Here is a 19,084-nt window from a genome sequence, read left to right on the forward strand (position 1 = left end):
AATTGTTCTTCCCTCAAATCCCTTGGATTTTATTTTATTTATTTATTTTTTGAGGCAGAGTTTCGCTCCTTACCCAGGCTGGAGTGCAATGGTGCGATCTTGGCTCACCGCAACCTCCGCTTCCTGGGTTCAGGCAATTCTCCTGCCTCAGCCTCCTGAGTAGCTGGGATTACAGGCACGCGCCACCATGCCCAGCTAATTTTTTGTATTTTTAGTAGAGACGGGGTTTCATCATGTTGACCACGATGGTCTCAATCTCTTGACCTCATGATCTACCCACCTCGGCCTCCCAAAGTGCTGGGATTACAGGCGTGAGCCACTGCGCCCCTTGGATTTTAATAAGAGTGAGTTATTTATATTTCTTTAACTTGCCACAATCAACCATACTTCTATTATTTTTATGTAATATGATTACCCTGTTAGTAGAAATATAAATGAAATCACTTTAAAACAGTAAGTGGCATTGCTCAGTAGAATTGACAATCCACAAATTTTATAACCCAGATATTCCACCTATCGGAAGATGCTGTCAGGAAAGAGAATCTCTTGATTATTTGCATGAGCAGACATGCTCACAGAACCAAAATACAAAAATAAATCCAATGTACAACAGCAAAAAATGAATAAATTTATTATGCACCAGTTATCCAAACTTGGGTTATCCACTACAAACTCGCTCTTGATTTTTTACATAAATAGATCTAGACCCTTTAAATATATATATATATATATATATATATATATATATATATATATAGTCAAGTGTTAAGATGTCAGTCTTTTTGAGTAGAAGACATTGGAGAGAATTCCAAAAACGTGCTTCCAATCTGCTTTGGAAATGACATCTCCGGTATCTGGCCCAGATGGTATGCAGGGGTACACCAGTTCCCAGATTCTGTAGTTAAGGCTGCTGCTATAGCACTCACTTCTTCAAGTTCATGGTGACCAGGAGACCTCAGCAGCCAAGAGCTTCTTCTGATACTGGCCTTTTTTCAAATTTGCAGTGGAGCACCTCAGAGATGACATTTCTACCTAAACAGCTTTACAAGTGGCCCAGAAGGCAAGTTTCCAGGGAGTCCTGAAGTGTGGATTGAAACCAAGTTTTTTTTTTTTTTTTTTTTTTTTTTTCCTTTGTAAGCGGTGTATTTTAAATAACTTTCAAGATACACATATTTTTTTCCTTTAAAAAAGTCTGCTGTAGCAGTTTTGTTCTTGAATTTTGCTGGTCATCCTCATGGTCCCGAGCCCCCAAACTCTGGGTTGTGGAGGCAGCCGAGGCGGAGGCTGGGGGGGCCCACACGGCCTGTCCTGGCGGTGCTCGCAGCCCTGGCGGAGCAGCGGGGCCCCATCTTGCCACAGCTCACGCATGGGCAGCATGGGAGCGAAAACGTCCATGTATTTCAAAGCAGTAATAATTTAAAATTATGAAAACCTTTCCGCCACTGAACGCTTAGAAGGTGCGGTCAGACAGCGAGGCCAGGGAGGCCGCGGTGCCCCGGCAGGGGCCGTATGGCGCCTGCCTTCCCCAGCCAGGGGGCCCGTGGGCCGGGCTCGGGTCTCGCCCCGGTACAGGCCGGGCCTGCGGTGCCGACCAGCCAGGAGCGGCGCCGCCGGGGCACACGGTCTGCGAGGGCCACGTGGCGCCGGCCGGGGGTGGGGGGCAGAGGCCCCGCACTTTCCCCGGAGCCTCGGGTCCCCCGGGCGGGGGTGGGTGCGGACCGGGGTGGGTGCCGGCAGACGCGGGCTCAGGGGCTCCTTGCGGCGTTCTCGTTGCCGGGCGAGCCGGAGGCGGAGGAGGACGCGGAGACGCTCAGCCCCGCCAGGCCCGGGGCGTTCGTGGCCGAGTTCTGTCCCGTGAGGCTTTTCCGGCAGCCGGGGCAGCCGCCGTGCTTGGCGGGGACAGCGGCGAGGGCGGGAGAAGGGGCAGGTCGGGGCGGGCGCGCGGGCGGGCACCCCCTGCTCCCTCCAGGGCACCCCGCGGCCTCGCGGACCCGGGGGTGCAGGGCAGCCGCCGCCCGCGCCGGCCCGGCGCACGGTCGTCCTCGCACACGGGCGCTCCCGCCCGGAGCCCGGTGCCCCTCGGGGCCGGGGCGGCGGGCAGGGCCTGGGTCTTCTCCGTCCGCCGGTGGGGGCCGCGTTCTCAGACGGATTGAGCGGCCGCGTGAGGACGGCGTCCGGGCCGCGGGCCGCGGGGTCGGAGGGCGGAGCTCCCCAGGGACCCGGGCCGGGGACGGCGGCGGGCGCGATGTCCGTCGGCGCCGGGCGACCCCCTCCAGCGTGGGGGCGCCTTCGTGTCGGCCGGTGGCCCGCCGCGGGGGGAGGCGGCGCGGGGCCCCGGGGGCGGGTGCCGGGACTCGGGCTCTCGCTCCCCCCGGCGCTCGGGGTCCCTGCCGTCGTCAGCCTGAGCCCCCGGAGGGAGCGTGGGGGTCTCGACGCCGCCGTCAGCGATGCCGAGAGCGAACTGTCTGCGGCCCTGCGGTCCTGAGGTCCTGGTCCACGTTCTCCAAAGGCAGCCGGTTCCAGCGGTTCCAGTCCGTGAGGGCTGCGGAGGGGGCAGAACCATCCTCTGTGCCCCTGGTCTCTTCTGGAAGCTCCTCGATGAAACCAGACTCGCGTCTTGGGCAGATACAATCCGGCAGGCGTGGGACGATCTCCACGGAGCAGCAGTGGCAGAAGCCCCGTCTGGGCTGTGGCGACGCCTCGGCCTACTCTGTGCCACCCACCCCCAGTACTTCAAGTCCAGGAAAGTAGACGTATGAGCCACAAAAGGCTGGATTACCAATAACTACACATTTTCTCTCGCAGTAATAAAGTTCTAGCCCAGACACTTTTTAGAGTGATTGTGCTTAACGAAGAGTAGAGTTGATGAATGAAGATTCTGTGTATTGACTTAAAGGAAAAAATAAGTCCTTTGCTTCCTCTTTTTCAGAAAATTTCTGATGGGTGTTCACCGATTTGTCTCTCTCTTTCTCAAGTCGTTCAGTCTCCAGAGACAGCTTATACATCTCCAGGGCCATTTCCACATCATCTGGGCTTGGCAGGCGCTGCATGAGCTTTCTGCCTGTGAGCACCTGCTCGCAGCCTTCGGACACCGCCCAGCCACATCCGGGCACTTCTGGGTACCAGGTACCAGGTTCTTCCCTCTGAGCAAGTGATACTTTTCGGACTGACCAAAAGTTTTTCATGCGCAGCACCACAGCAACTTTCAACATTCAGTGAGGGCAAGATGTGAGGGGTCTCTTCACTGGCTTCTCAGACTTCACCCTGGAAACAATGGCAATTCCTTATATGTGCTCATCACATATGATTTAGACTTCTCCTTACACTTTACTAGACAATATTTCATTGCTCAAATTCTATTATAATTAATCATTCTTTATATTAACTTTCCTTATCCACATTATTATGTATTTTCTTTGTCTTGATGGTCCATGAATCTTATTTTCATTTGAATAAATGCTATCTATCTATCTGAACACTTAAAAACCTGTGGAAAAAAATCAAGTACCATAAAAATATACATGGCATGATTGCATTTATAAAAAATAGTAAACTACATAAAACAAAAACATAAAACATGTAAATAATATAGCCATGTATGATAAAATCATAAAGAATAACAGGAAATAAACATAACAATTCAAGAAAGTGAAAAAGCACAACTGTCGTGAATACATAGGGGACCCAAAGATATTGAAAATATTATTTTCTTAATATAGCTAGTAGGTTCACAAATGTTCACTTCATTACTATTTTTCTCTACCTTGTGTGTTATATGATAGTGTTTTATATAAAATACTTTTAATAAAAAATTATTTCTTATGCTATACAGTGATTACATTTACTAAAAGTGTAATTTAATTAGTTTCTCAACCATGTGCTGAGCTAGTGATCCTCTGAGCCCTGGGGGGCCAGGCAGGGTGTGAGGCCTCCGCCTTGGAGCAGTTGTGCATGTTCCCCAGTGCGCTCTAGGACACACTGATGCTTTCCTATGTGTGAAGTGACATGAACAGATTAGACTTGATTCCCTGATAATGCCAGATGAGGGTTTTACCATATTTACCCATTCCCCTTGGATGTTTTACTGAGTTTGATTCTTCCATTTCAGAATAACCTTGCCTAATTATTATTTTTTTATTTTTAGTCCATAACAAGGAAATAAAAGAAAAATATATACACAGATAAATATATGAACACTCACATGACTGTATATAATGTCTAGCTTTATTTCTAATATACTCCTTTAAACTTCACCAATATACCCATCATAAGTCTTTCTGAATGATATACCACAAAAATCTCTATGGATTCTCTAAAGAACCCTCTCAGGCTGCTTCTTTCAAAGCCTCTGCAGCTGCCTGCACTGTGAAGGCTGCAACAGCAGTCTTTCTCTTCACTTCTCCCTTAGTTTTGCAAAGATCCACTTTGGTTTCAATATCAAACAGAGCATCAGAAATTCCTGAAAATGACTCCCTTGAATACTTGCTGTGGCTGCTTGGAGCATGGATGACATGCCTGTTGATAAAACAGTATGGTCTTTATTAGTTGCCTAAATGTTACAGAAGAGAAACACAAGAGCATGCTACCATTTTAACATTGAATATTTCTAATTTAACAATTTGAACAAGTCACTTGTCAACTGAACTTCCACATTCAATCATCTCCAAAGACTAGTCTGGCCAGGGAAGGTAGTACAAGCCTGTAATCCCAGCCGCTTGGGAGCCAGAGGTGGGCTGATCACAAGGTCAGGGGTGCGAGACTAGCCTGGAAAGCATGATGAAACTCCGACTACTAAAATTACAAAAAGTTAGCCAGGCATGGTGGCGCATGCCTGTAGACCCAGCTACTCAGGAGGAGGGAGAATTGCTTGAACCCGGCAGGCAGAGGTTGCAGTGAGCTGATTATGCCACTGAACTCCAGCCTGACCTATAGAGAGAGACTGTCTCAAAAAAAAAAATGATAGTCTATGAAATACATATTAATTAATTATATTTTCACTTTGAGCAAAAACTTAAAGTGGTAAGTGGTTCAGTGCTACAACAGTAACAATATAGAAAACACAGCCATCATTCTTGATAAGAGTATTTAGTTACAATTTTCCAAATTCTTCAAAATAAATTACACACAGTTTGTATTAGTATTTCACAGAGAAGAAAACTGAGGTCTGAGAAATCAGTGACTGAAGTATCTGTCTCAAGGCACATTACAAATAAGTCCTGATTTTTTAATGCATTATAATAAGTTATAGCACAACAGTGATCATTAAAGTCTTGTTAGTGATTAGCCAAAATTTTATTTTTTGTTCTTTTTTAAAAAGTCACACTATCATGTTAGAATATGTGACATAAAACATGAAGAATCATCAGAAACAATTTTGTAATGTTTCACATGACCACGGCAGAAGAATATTTTACAGTAGGAGCTCAGATAGTTCATGCAATAGACCGGGAAGAGAAGAACAAACTCTGACGTAAATAAATAAGCTCCAGAGCAGTGGCTCATGCTTTTAATCTCATAAATTTGGGAGGCTGAGGTGGGAGGACTGCTTGAGGCCAGGAGTTGGAGACAATCCTGGGCAACATAGGGACACCCTATCTCGACAAATAAAAGTACAAATATTAGCTGAGCATTGTGGCACGTGACTAGTCCTAGTGATTTTGGAGCCTGAGGTAGGAAGATTGATTGAGCACAGGTGTTTGAGGCTGCAGTGAGCTAAGATTCCACCACTGACCTCCAGCTTGGGAGACAGTGTGAGAACCTGTAGCTTAAGAACAACAACAAAATAAGCAGGGCAATGGGTAAGTTAAAAATATGCTGCCATTGCCCAACCAATCAAACTTTCTAAAACATCCTCTTATTCCTGAGCCCAACTCTTTGATAATCCCTGGACAGAAAGACAGAGTCATTTCTGGCTGTCCAATGACCTAACCCCTTCTGCGATACATATAAGATCAACCTGGAAATGGTCAATGTTTTGTAGAAAAAATTGTGATAGTCAAGATGTAGGAGGAAAAGCACCTCTAAATACCAAGCATAGAAAAAAATATATATGTTTATTATATACATTACATATAGAAGGATTTACTGGGTTTTGTGTATACATAAACAAAAATATATTTAAAATAGGAAAGGGGCCAGAATTATACACATAAGAATATAATCCTTTTATGATTTTTCTGATGGAACTAGGGAGATGTTTAATTTCTGCCGTGGCTTTCTTGATCTTTACATTTTCTAAAATAAACATATATTCTTTTAAAATAAGAAACAGAAAGATATTGAAAATAAAGATATTCAAAAATTATATTACATTGCATGAGAATATATTATATTTATCATTTACTACATATATTTTGAAATGTTCTAATGGCTTGCAAGAAATCAACTATGATATTTTTCCACAGGACAAAAAAGAGGAAAATTGATATTATAAGAGGGAGTCATTTTTTCTTTTCCTACCTATAAAAAAGTCTATCTGGTAACCCTAAAGATCAATAAATGCTCATTACAGAAACATCAGGTGATCATTAATCATTCTCAAAAATATTGGAAATCAAAATAAAATGAATATAGTTTTAGTTTCATGAAAATGTATTTCCATACACAAAATAAAATTTCAGAGCAAAACTGATTTTAATCAGTCATCTATGGGGATTGGGTCCAGGACCTGGATAAATATCGAAATTTGTGCATACTCAAGTCCTGCAGAAAAGACATGCATATATAAAAAGTTGTCCCTCTTCTGTGGAATTAACAGGCTGACGGTGAACAAACCACTCAACAAATCAAATTGATATATCAGTATAATAATCCAGATGGTAGTGAAAATTATTTAATATTTCATCTTTTCGAGTGATTTTCAGAATAATTTAAGTACAGCATTCACAGAGCCAGATAAGATGTTCTGGATCACCTTCCCGTGCCTCAGTGAGGAAATGTAGCTGAGTATGTGGAATCTGAAGCCACGTCTAGTCCCCTTGGGCTAACTAGCATAATATAACTCTCACCACATGCTTCATGCCCTTTGACATCCTGATCTTCACATTGTTAAGACAGTGAAGTAGGCAATAAGATAAAACAGAAAATAATTCCAAAAATCATGTCTAAGAGTCCAAATGGAATGTATCAGTTCTGTTTTTTTTTTTTTGTTTTTAGAAACACATTCATAATTCTCTTACCTTATATTTTTTGTTAGTTCTTTATTAGCTACATCTGAGCTTCTCAGATTCAGGCTCATGTCCTGAGTATCATTCTGTGATGAAAGTTGTAACATAACAAAGCTAAATGAAAAATGATTGTTGAGATTTGCTCCACAGAAATAAAGTCACTCACTTTAGAGCCTTTTTACTGGATTTGTGTCTTTTCTACTTTGTGATATTTTTAGCAAAATCATTTTCTGTATGCAATACTAATATTTAAAAATATAAGTTTGAAAACAAAAAAATAATTTGGCAAGTTATAGTTCACCATCTTTAAAAGTAAAATGTTGGCCATTCACATATGTGGTTCCTTGCTTTCAATACTATATTGTATTTTGTTTTCTTAAGAGATAGATCTCTCACCAGGCTGGATTGCGCAGGCTTGCTCACACCTCACTACAGCCTCAAACTCCTGGGCTCAAGCAATCCTCCTTTCTCGATTTCCTAAGTACCTGGGATTACAGTGAATAATACTATATTTTCTATCCACCCTTACTTGCTGATGCAAAATATACAGATAGAAAGGGCTGACTGTATTTATTTTTAATAAATAATGTGCTTAAGTAGACCTGTACAATTCAAGTCACTATTTTTCAAGCATTAAATGTATATTTTAACATCCTATTATAGGCAAATTAAGAACGATAGCATACATAGGTACCATATTTTTAAGTCTTATGAAACTACTGTGCTGAGGCTTTTAAAAGCACAGAAACAGCTGCATATGCCAATGGGAAAAATGATAGTGATTATTATTTATGCCAGAATAATAAATAACTGATAACCCCAGATATGCAAATACTGACAAGACTTTCTTCAACCTAGGTGTCCTAGTAATCTACTCACAGAAGTAATATCAATATTAAAATAAGATAACCTACTAATGTTTAGTAAGATGCCTGACAAATTGTAAGTATTTACCAAATGTTAACTAATAATATTCTTATTTTTAAAGCTAAACCTGTTAGGAACACGCAACACAGCATTTATTTCAGTCTTTCTACAATATTTGGCTGCCTGCTGTGATTTAAACACTTTCACAGAACTCACATTCCAAAAGGAGTGATGGGGTTGCTATTGCCATAAGAGTGATTCAGCATAACTGAAAGTGTGTCAACATGCCCTGAGTAGATGAACTCTGAGTCACTGAATTCAACATACCAATTCCGTCACAACTTAATTAACCAATGAGAAGCAATCATTCCATTAAGAAAGGATTAATTATGTTATTCATTAATTTAGCACTCTTATTTTGTAATTTAGTTTTACTAACAGTTAGCATTTACAACTGGCTGATCATTTTCTATGAGCCAATTACTGTATTGAATATTTACACAATATGTGATTTTTAATCTTCAGAGCAATTCTGCAAGTTGGGCAGGGCAGAAGCCCCATTTCGTCGCTGAGATAAAAAAAGATCAGGAGTTAAGTAACTTGCCTAAATCAGTACTAGTTTTAGAATGAAATAGGAGGTCCATATTGTTATTTCAGTTGTACCCTGTTGACAAAGGAAAAATATAAATAACTAAAACCCCCATAATTTGAATTTTGGCTATGTTCAATATTTATGAATTTAGTATCATGAACTCACATTTTGTAATAGTATATGGTAAATGAAACACAGAATCCCTGTTAGCAGCTCCCATAAACAGATGAGACAATCAAATGAAACATAATTTTAATAAAATGCTATGGGCTTCTGAATCAAAATTACAAGGCATTGCTACAAATACAAAAATTGATGTGGTTACCATATGTAAAGCATGTACACATATAAACACACACACACACACACACACACACAAATTCTCTTTCTCTGTATCTTGTGTTAACACGCTGTATCCTTTGTTACAGGGGAAATAAATGATACAAGAAAAGAAGGATGAAGACACAGTTCTTCCTTTGGTTTCAAAGGTTTGGATGGAAATTCAACATTCAGCTTAATTTACTTAGTGAGAAATTATTATGTGCAATGCACTGCTCAGTTGTTTCAGGAATTGTAAACATCAAATAGAGACACAAACTAGACCTTTACTATTATTTGGAGAAAATGAAACAAATATAGAAATAAGGAAGAAAAAGCTATGTGTCCTAAACAAACCATGTTTCTAATGATGAGGCATTTTGTCAAGGAGGGAAAACATCATTTTTTTTTTCAAGTTAGAAAATCAGCTTCATGGAATACACCGTGTTTGAAATCTACTGAAAGTGTTATTCTCATTATTGACTTCTTACCCACAAAAAAAGTTGGAAAGAATTATAAACAATAAGGAAACAGTTCTCCCAATATTTCCCTAAAGATAACACAATTATTATACTAATTGATTAAATCCCTTTAATTTTTTCTATATTTGTTAAAGTAACCAAATTCTATTTACAATTTTATATGCTTTCTGCTTACTTTATATTTTGTCATAAATATCTTAGTATATTGTATTCCTAATCATCAATTTTTTTATATTTATTTATTGATTTATGTGTTTTGGAGACAGAAACTCACTATATCATTGCAGTGGCATGATCTCGGCTCCCTGCGACCTCCGCCTCCCAGGCACAAGCGATTCTTCCGCCTCTGCCTCCATAGTAGCTGGGACTACAGGTGCCTGCCACTGCACCTGGCTAGAGCTTTCTAGACTTTCTCCCTATAACCCTTGAGCTGGGTTGGGCAGTGCCAGGTAATATAGGAGGGAATCATATGTCCCACGGCTGCTGAGAGGCCCTTGGAAGGCTTCATCTGTAGCACAAGGAGAAGGAGAAATATTCCTTCTGGAGTCGGGAGGCCAGGAGTAGCCTTAGATTAAATTCTTACATTACCATAAAAGTGAATTGCTGGGGGCTGTGGCTCAGGCTGCAATTCCAGCACTTTTGTAGTCCAAGGCAGGCAGATCACTTGAGATCAGGAATTCCACATAAATCTAGCCAACATAGTGAAACCTCCTCCTACTAAAAATGCAAAAAAAAAGTTAGCCAGGCCCGGCAGCGGGCACCTGTAATCCCAGCTACTTGGGAGGCTGAGGCAGGAGAATTGCTTGAACTTCAGAGGCGGAGGTTTCAGTGAACTGCGATAGCTTCGCGGCACTCCAGCCTGGGCGACACAGCGAAACGTCATTAAGAAAAAAAAAAAAAAAAAAAAAAAAAAAAAAAAAAAAACACCTTTTGTTTTGAAGAAACTTAATCAACTGTGTTAACACCCACCTACGCCCTCTGAAATCCAATTAGAGGAAAGGGGTGTGGTCTTCAGAGACGTATAAAAGGACACCGCAGGAGCCAAGCTCATTCTTCTCCAGCACCCACAGAGTGGCTTTGCAACTGGCCTTGGAGACTTCCAAAAGCTACCGCCACTGCGCCGTGAGACCCTGATCCCTGAGCTGACTTCATCTTTTTGGACAGCAAGCTTTGGTGAGAACGTAGATCTATTTCTGAGGTAAGTGTACACTTTCCAGAGTAGGAGCTGCTATTAGGTTACAAACCAAAACAAACAAAATTTGGGGACTTTATCTGCAAACTTAGATTTTTTTTTAGATGAAATGATGTCATTTTCTGAGTTTTAAAAACAGCTCCATTTCTTTTTTTAAATTATTTTAAACATAACCCATAGGTTTACAAGCTCCATTTAACCTATTTACAAATTAAACATTTTTGTCATCTGTCTTGCTGCATGATCCTCAAATTAATGTTATGATTAATTTTTTACTTAATGTATTTTTTAGTTGTTTTATAGATTATAATCATTTTGCAGTAGTTTCCAAATATCTAGTAATTCTTTAATCTCTGAAGACTCTGTAAATGGGTTAGGAGTGTTGTAATCTATGTGTAAAAATGTGTTATATTCTACTCTACTAGGGAAAATGTGCCTATGTTGCAATGTATGCCTGTACATAGGTAGAGTGCTTTGAATGATTTGGGCAAACATTTTTTTCTAAAACACGGTAAAAGTCTCTTCAGAAACCTCAGTTCCTCTGTGGAAGAAAGCCAGAAATGGCTATCCATGTAGGAAAGTCTCACGGGCAACTATGCAGAAATATCAGAAATAGAGGGTTTCTGTATTTATACTGTGTAGAAACCAGGATTTTAGATTTTTCCTTTCTTTGTCTCTTTCTTTGTTTTAGACAGGGACACACAGCCTAGAGTGCAGTGGTGGAAATAATCCTCACTACTGGCTCTACTTAATACCTCAAGCAATTCTTCAGCCTCATCCCCCAAAGTAGATGGGACTACAGGCATGGACCACCATGTTGGGCTTTACATATATAATCTATATAGTGTGTGTGTGTGTGTGTGTGTGTGTGTGTGTGTGTGTGTTTAAAGATGGGGTTTCACCATGTTGGTCAGGCTGGTCTTGAACTCCCGACCTCAAGTGATCCACCTGCCTTGGCCTCCAAAGTGCTTGGATTACAGGCATAAACCACCAGGCCCGGCTGTGTGTGTGTGTTTTTAGAGACAGGCTGATCTAGACACTTTGCCATCATGTCGCCCAGTCTAGAACTGAGCTCAAAAAATCTGCCTGACTTGGTCTCCCAAAATGCTAGGATTACAAGTTTGAGCTACCTTGCCTGGCCTATGTTTTCTTCCCCCACCCCTTCCATTTAAAACACCACCTTACTGTCTAGTGCCTTTTATTATTGCATGATACTGAGTATTTTTCTGACTGTGTGAAAGAGTAATGACAATGCTTCCAAAGGGCTTAGAAAACATTTCTATCCTCTGTATACCCTTCTATATTTTATCAATATATCCCCAAACTAACAGACAGTCCAGGAATAGTAAACATGCCACAAAGTTTTTGTTGATTGAATGAACACAGCAGCCTAAAAAATGATTGTTTGTTCTATCTTGGAGAAGTACCTTTACCTTGGTTTGTTTTGCCTTGGAGTGTAAAGGCTAGCTTTGCCTGATTTTGGACAAAGAATGACTTCTCAAGCCTGTGATCCCAGCACTTTGGGAGGCCGAGGCGGGTGGATCACGAGGTCAAGAGATCGAGACCATCCTGGTCAACATGGTGAAACCCCGTCTCTACTAAAAATACAAAAAATTAGCTGGGCATGGTGGCGCACGCCTGTAGTCCCAGCTACTAGGGAGGCTGAGGCAGGAGAATTGCTTGAACCCAGGGGGCGGAGGTTGCGGTGAGCCGAGATCGTGCCATTGCACTCCAGCCTGGGTAACAAGAGCGAAACCCCGTCTCAAAAAAAAAAAAAAAAAAAAAAAAAAGAATGACTTCTGCTTTATTTTCAAGCAGGGGCCCTCTGGACAACTCTGAGGGATCCTTGTTACAGTTAAATCAAACGATGAGAGTAGAAGAGCTTAGTTAGCATCCCTTCTCCAAACCAGTCCCTGGAATTTAGAGTGTAACTACCCCATGAGTTGATAGCTTGATTAAATCCTAGAAGCCCAAGCAACTTGGTGGACACTAACACCTCAAAAAACTGACATTCTTCTGTGCAAAAGAGTTGGGTTTGGAAAGCTGGTTGTGCGTTGACTGGAGAACAATCACATTTTTCTGCAGAGGTTGATGGCTCTTAGTGCCTCAGTTTTCTATTTGTCCTATCTCTGTCATTGCAAATGAAAGCCAATTCTTCTCTAGAAAAAAAAACAAGATGTTATTTGATCACAACCTGATTGAGACTTTGCTTGGATCTTTGTCTCTCCAGGGCAGAAGATTAAATTCTTGTGGTTTTCTTCCCCCAGGAAAATGGACTCAGACTTCCAACAGGCCTTCCAGAAGGAACTCACCTGTGTCATCTGCCTGAACTACCTGGTAGACCCTGTCACCATAGGCTGTGGGCACAGCTTCTGTAGACCCTGCCTCTGCCTTTCCTGGGAAGAAGCCCAAAGTCCTGCCAACTGCCCTACGTGCAGGGAGCCATCACATCAAAAGGATTTCAAAACTGACATTTTTCTGAAGAATTTAGTGACGATTGCCAGGAAAGCCAGTGTCTGGCAATTCCTGAGCTCTGAGACACAAGTATGTGGGACCCATAGGGAAACAAAGAAGATGTTCTGTGCCACGGACAAGAGTCTGCTCTGCTCACTGTGCTCTAACTCTCAGGAGCACGGGGCTCACAAACACTGTCCCATTGAAGGGGCAGCTGAAGAACACCGGGTAAGACACAGTGCTGGGATCACCTGCAGGCTGGAGGGTGGAGGAGTTAAAGAGATGAGAAGGGAGATGAGAACCATTGTGGTGATCACTCCATCCTTTACTGAGTGCCAGGTGCTTTTGGAGGTACCAATGATGAAATTTTGAATTCAATATGCAACTATACCTGCCTTCACAAAGCCTGCACCCAAAAAGAGGGTGATTAAGTGAATGTCACTATTACTTTGACTCTACAGTATAACACTAAAGGCATCGAAAAGCTACCAAAACTACAAGAACAAAGAAAATACATTTTGGAAATGTATTTAATCTTACTGGACAAATGACAAAAGCAGGCGGCCAGCATAGTGGAAGGGTGTTTCACTGATCATTACCTAGGTTACAAGAAATCTTCACTCACCAGTTCCCTAAACTGTTATACATCTGAAACCTCAGATTTGAAAATACCGAGGATGAGCAGTGAAAAAACTTGGTTTATTTTCCTCTCTCTAGTCTGTTCATACATTTTAACCCTTGCCTGCGTATCTCACTCAGAGTATGGAATCTATGGTATTTGATTTTCTGTTGCTCACCCTCATAATTCTTTTGCAGGAGAAGCTCTTAAAGCAAATGAGGATTTTATGGGAAAAAATTCAAGAAAATCAGAGAAATCTAAGTGAGGAGGTAAAAACAAGCATCCTCTGGAGTGTAAGTATGAGATCATGTGTCTTCAGGACATGTTTGAGTCAGGCATGCCGAGAACATTTATATTAGCAACTTGAGTTGAAATTCTCATATGCCAGATTTTGTCATATGTTTATTTATAGCCTGGAAAACAACCTGACTGTTCAACATAACAATTGTTCAGGTGTTCTGGAAATGTTTTTCAGATAAGTAAATATATATATGTATATTTACATATATACATATATATATATGTAAATTCTGAGAGGCCAGTGTGCGCTTAAAATTAATCAGTATTTCAGGCAGAGGTTTCTGTATGAGATGAATTATGTAATACTGATTAAATAATACATAAATGAGAAATAAAGGCATTTAGCAGTAAATATGATGTTGCTCCTAGGGAAAAAAGTGGGTGGAAACAGTAATTTAAGAACTATGCCTGTGTTAGTGAAATCTGATAGCAAAGGACCCAGACCATGATGCCTGTTTGAGTAGGAGAAAATGTAACGTGATGAAAAGCTGAGGAGAAGAAACGAAAATGACTAGGGGAGTGAGAGAACAGTTTGTCAATATTGGGAGGAGAAACACAATGGAATGGGGATTCATGTTCTTAGAATGGTGAGGCAAGACTGTAGCTTTAGACAGAAGAAGGGAGGAGGCAGAGCAGAGGTGGTCAGTTTCAGAGATAGGGGCTACAATGTTTATTGAGATCTTTTTTGTGTGATGACTTCTGACCCTGATTAGAATATACTGACAACATTTACTAAGAATGACTGTTTAGGCTGTGAAGTACAAAGATTTGAGACTACAGACTAATTGAGTAACAAATATATATATTGTTGATGATGATTTAACAATCAATGATAAATTTTACTTGTTTTCTAGTGGTATTTCAGATTTGAGAGGACATATATTTAAACATTTAAATCTAAAGGGCTTTTATGCAGGTGTTCAGGAATTGATGAATTATAAACATTTTGAAGGAAGGTCTTTTTTTAGGTTCTGGGGTACATGTGCAGGTCATGGAAGATTGTTGCATAGGTACATTCATGGCAAGGTGGTTTGTTGCCCCCATCCCCCCATCACCTATAACTGACATTTCTCCCCACGTTATCCCTCCTACCTTCCCTCCCACTATTCCCCCCAGCACCCACAATGGACCTCAGTGTGTGAGGCTCCCATCTCTGTGTCCACATGTTCTCATTGTTCAACGTCCACCTATGAGTGAGAACATGTGGTGTTTGATTTTCTGTTCTTGTGTCAGTTTTTTGAAAATGATGGTTTCCAGGTTCATCCATGTCCCAACAAAGGACACAAACTCATCATTTCTTATAGCTGCATAGTATTCCATGGTGTATATGTGCTACATTTTCTTTGTCCAGTCTATCATCAGTGGGCATTTGGGTTGGTTTCAGGTCTTTGCTATTCTACACAGGGCTGCAATGAACACATGTGTGCATGTGTCTTTATAATAGAATGATTTCTAGTCCTTTAGGTATACACCGAGTAATGAGATTGCTGGGTCAAGTGGAATTTCTATTTCTAGATCCTTGAGGAATTGCCACACTGTCTTCCACAATGGTTGAACTAATTTACACTCCCATCAACAGTGTAAAAGCATTCCTATTTCTCCACATCCTCTCCAGCATCTGTTGTCTCCTGATTTTTTAATGATCGCCATTCTAACTGATGTGAGGTGGTATCTCAATGTGGTTTTGGTCTGCATTTCTCTAATGCCCAGTGATGATGAGCATTTTTCATGTTTCTTGGCCTCACATATATCTTCTTTTGAAATGTATCTGTTCATATCCTTTGCCCACTGTTGGATGGGTTTGTTGGTTTTCTTCCTGTAAATCTGTTTTAGTTCTTTGTAGATTCTGGGTATTAGCCCTTTGTCAGATGGGTGGCCTGTGGATATCGCTCTGGTTCTGTGTCTCACTCAGTGGGAGCTGCACTCCAGAGAAGCTTCCTGGTCTCCACTAAGGAAGATCTTTTTAACTTATCCTAGTGTTTGCAAAGAATGAAAATTAAACGAAGGAAAGGTCAGGATGAATTAGTGGGTTCTGTGAGGTGGAAGTCGACCTGGGTATGTAACCTACAAAATCCATGTCTCTCCAGGCCTATGCACTTCTTCGTGCACAGATGATCAGGGTTGAGTATATGAAGGTGCATCCAGTTCTCCATAAGGAAGAAAAACATTTAGAGAGACTGTGCAAGGAACACCAAGAGATATTTCCACAAATCCAGAGAAGTTGCATCAACATGCATCAAAAGAAGAAGCACTTGAAAGAAATGTATCGGGAACTAATGGAAATGTGTCATAAACCAGATGTGGAGCTGCTCCAGGTAAGAACTGAGGATGTCCCTTGAGACACTTTGTATTAGCTGACATTTACATCTTTGCTTTTCATTGGGTACCAAAGACATACTTCATCTCCTGCATTGATGGTGATAGACATTCCCACCTAGTTATAGAGATAAACTACAACTCCTAACCTAATCATAGAAACAAAGCTTTATGGAGCTGTGCAGATAGATTTCCACAGAACATTTTCCACCTCAAGCTTTCTTCTCCAGTTCATTTCATTAAAACTCTGGAAGAGAAAACTTTCATGTGAAAATAATATTTTTGTCTATGTTGGATGATACATAGAAATTATGAAGAAACTAACATTTCCTTCTTCCTTTTTTTGGGCAGTCCTAGGTTTGAAATGCCCTTGACTTGAGCCACATTACCCCTCAGGAACTAGCCCTGAAAAAGACCACATTGTAGACAGCTGCAGCAATGCACAGTCACTACTCAACCGTTCTCTCTCACTCAGATCCAGGGTCCTGAATTTATCAGAAACAGATTCTGTCAATTGGTCTTACTGGTATTAATGTGAGAAATGAGAATACATTTTAAAAGACCTGCAGTGATAGTACGTAGTACTTCGAAAGTTTTCAAAACCTAAAGACTAGACAGGTGGAATCTAACAACCTGTGTGTTCATTTGCTTCCTTCTTTTGAGACAGAGTGTTGTTCTGTCACCCAGTCTGAGTGCAGTGGCCTAATCTCAACTCACTGCAACCTCTACCTCCTGTGTTCAAGCAATTCTCCTGCCACACCCTCCCCAGTAGCTGAGACTGCAGGCATGCACCATGACACCCAGTTAATTTTTTTGTATTTTTATCAGAGATGAGGTTTTGCCATGTTGGCCAGGCTAGTCAGGATCTCCTGTCCTCAGGTGATCCATTCACCTTGGCCTCCCAAAGCGTTGGAAATACAGATATGAGTCACTACACCCAGCCAGAATAACAACTTTCTAAAGAAGTATCTTTTTTCTCTCTCTCTTTACAGGATTTGGGAGACATCATGGCAAGGTATGTTTTTGGTCATCATTGCAGGCCGAAGCACAAGGTGTGCTATGAAAAACATCAAGCTGTTTTCAACAAAGTGAAAACATAATTTGTTAACATAATGTGTCAGTGTGATTGTGTGTGTATGTGTGTGTACTCAGGTGTTCGTGTGTTATGTTGAATATGTTTTCTTATGCCCTGTATCAGATTTTAATCTTTTCTTACTTTCCCAAGTGACTCAGGGGGTAATGTTTTGAAGAGTTCAATGCAGAAGTTACTAGGATATAGTTGCCTAATTTTAAGATTCAGAATCATAATTAGAAACAAACTATTTGGTGGCAGATAGAGAGAGAGGCAATTATCTTTCAGTGGTAGTAGGTTAGAAATGGAGTGAATCCTTAGAAAGATTCCCTAAGAGAGCCATAAACCCATCCTAGGATTGTGGAGTTACATGGCAATATCAGAAGTGGGTTTGAATGAAGGATTTCCTGTTGGAATCTATTTCTTAAACACAGACACCAGAAAGGTTAACCAACTGCACCTGCTTCCTTGCAGGAGCGAGTCCGTGCTGCTGCACATGCCCCAGCCTGTGAATCCAGAGTTTACTGCAGGGCCCATCACTGGACTGGTGCACAGGCTCAACCGCTTCCGAGGTGAGTGTCGCCGTCTTGCTGGGATCAACATGTAATGTCTTCAAGTATGGTTTCTATGGGCAGTTTTCCTAGTGTAATGGTATTTCATCTGGAAGAAACTAGTTTGTGAATAAGTCTTTATATTTATAGTTTCACTATCATCAAACAGACTAAATTAAAAGCTGGTAAAATGTAATAAGAATCAGCCATATAACATATTACTTAGAAAAACATAAAACATGCAGAATGGCTCCTTAGGACTTAGAAACATTCTCTGACAAAATTTCATTTATACAAGTATTACATGAGGTATACAGAACTGAGTTAATTCAGGACATTTCAACTTGAAATTAAGTGCTGTTAATGATTGTGATTTGGTGACAGTGTTTTTTTTTTTAAGTAAACTTCAGGTGAAGTTTCATAGCATTTGTAATTTTAATCATGTGCATTTTAATCAACCAAAACACCCATGAGTAACTTAAATAACAATGCAAATCTGAGAATCTGCAAACAATAGGAAAGTGATTTGGTGGTTGATGAGCCCTTAGATAGAACTCCAGGACAGATCATGATCAATCAGGCAGATAAAAGAAGTCTGTGCTGAAATCCAGCATGAAAGTCAGATAATTCCTGCAAGGAATCTGCACTTTCCAGAAGATGGATTCAGATTTTCTCTTTAAGTATGAATTTGCTTACTTCAGTGGCAGATCATATTTCTGGCAAAGTGATAATTTATTTAGGTGTAAGAATGGCTCCCCACCTCGTCTCCTGTCCCCAGCCTCCTGCTCTTCCCTGACAGGGAAGAGGAAATGCACATATATTTTATTGCCATGGACTTGGATGCAGTGCAAGAGCTTCCAGTTTTTCCGTTGTCATAAGAAGTAGCTGACTAGACTTAGGCATGACAATCCTCCCCTTATATTTTTGAGTTTATAGAAATTGTGGTCCTTGTAGTTTAGCCATGTACTTATGCAGGTATCCTAACACCCTCTGATTCCAACATTTTTCCAGACAAAAGTTGCCTTTTAATCTTGACCTGTGGTTTCTAGTGAGAGTCTCTTTCTTATCTGAACCTAAGAATGTAGAAGCTGCTTTTCACTGGAACATTCTCTTTTTTCTACAGTGGAAATTTCCTTCAATTATGAAGTAAGCAAT

The 19,084-nt window shown here is 41.0% G+C and overlaps 1 long non-coding RNA gene and 1 pseudogene across 2 annotated transcripts in view; both read right to left on the minus strand.

The window, feature by feature from the left end:
* LOC141581980 (uncharacterized) overlaps nt 1–19,084 on the minus strand; it is a 1,111,619-nt gene that overhangs the window by 1,069,210 nt on the left and 23,325 nt on the right. The gene's annotated exons all lie outside the window — the stretch shown is intronic.
* On the minus strand, nt 1,423–3,212 carry LOC141582070 (uncharacterized; annotated as a pseudogene).

This window comes from Saimiri boliviensis, chromosome 18, assembly GCF_048565385.1.
Source record: "Saimiri boliviensis isolate mSaiBol1 chromosome 18, mSaiBol1.pri, whole genome shotgun sequence".
In the NCBI taxonomy this organism is placed as follows: domain Eukaryota; kingdom Metazoa; phylum Chordata; class Mammalia; order Primates; family Cebidae; genus Saimiri; species Saimiri boliviensis.